Genomic DNA, 1,310 nt, shown 5'->3' with positions numbered 1-1,310 from the left:
CCTTACCACTGCTGCGTTGCGCGTGGGAGGTAACGAGCGGTCAGGTAATTTCCAAATGTGCACGTGACCCTTCAGCTCACATCTACGTGACCTTGTAGTAAAGTGTGCAAAAATAACACGGCGGAAGCTGAGTCAATGTTTTTTATCCATTGATCATTAGATTTTCTTTTCAGAAACGAAAAGGTATTTAAAAAAGAAAAAAAAAACTATATCTGAAATTACAAGAATAAAGTTAAAATATTATTGGAATATAAGTCGAAAGCAAATTTTGAGAGTAAAATCACAATGTTTCAAGAAAAAAAAGCCACAAAAGTTGTACTTTTATGAGAATAAAGTCATAATTTTTGGTTCTGTGTTTTAGACGCAAATGTCAGAGGCTTTAAAATGAGGAACATGGAGCATCCTGTTAAGTTACACTTCAGCAGAGGTTTCACAAATAAGGAAATACTTCATGGTTTGGTTCATCACCATCATCATCCTTATCATCAGGATATTGAAAAGATTCTGCCAGTGACTGACCTGACTGACAGATATTTGAATTGACACGTTATCAGTAACCATGAAGATGTAATCATCTGCAGTGGCGCAGGTTTTATTTTTCATAATTTTTAATTTTCGTTCACATTATTTTATTCATGTTTTGCCATAGTTTCCTCTTTTTTCTGTCTTTTCAATATCCTGATGATGAGGATGATGATGGTGATGAACCAAACCATGAAGTGTCTCCTTATTTGTGAAACTTCTGCTGAAGTGTAACTTAACAGGATCCATGTACCTCATTTTAAAGCCTCTGACATTTGCGTCTAAAACAACACAGAACCTAAAATTATGACTTTATTCTCATAAAATTATGACTTTATTCTCATAAAAGTAAAACTTTTGTGACTTTTTCTGTAAAACTTTACTTTATTATTAGTAATATTGTGGCTTTTTTTTCTTGAAACATTGTGATTTTTCTCTCAAAATTAGCCTTTGACTTTATTCCAATAATACTTTAACTTTATTCTTGTAATTTCAGATATTGTTCTTTATTGATCTGGCCCTAGTACTCCGGCGTAAAATTAAAATAATCGCTAATATTTTTTTTTTCTTTTTTAAATACCTGTTCGTTTCTGAAAAGAAAATCTAATGATCAATAGATAAAAAACATTGACTCAGCTTCCGCCGTGTTATTTTTGCACACTTTACTACAAGGTCACGTAGATGTGAGCGGAAGGGTCACGTGCACATTTGGAAATTACCTGACCGCTCGTTACCTCCCACGCGCAACGCAGCAGTGGTAAGGAACAAATTATACAGATTTTTCACTT

Source organism: Seriola lalandi, unplaced genomic scaffold, assembly GCF_002814215.2.
Source record: "Seriola lalandi dorsalis isolate HSWRI2012SDOR001 ecotype SW California unplaced genomic scaffold, Sedor1 jcf7180002053739, whole genome shotgun sequence".
Taxonomy (NCBI): domain Eukaryota; kingdom Metazoa; phylum Chordata; class Actinopteri; order Carangiformes; family Carangidae; genus Seriola; species Seriola lalandi.
The sequence above is the reverse complement of the archived record's forward strand: the minus strand, read 5'-3'. Positions refer to the sequence as shown.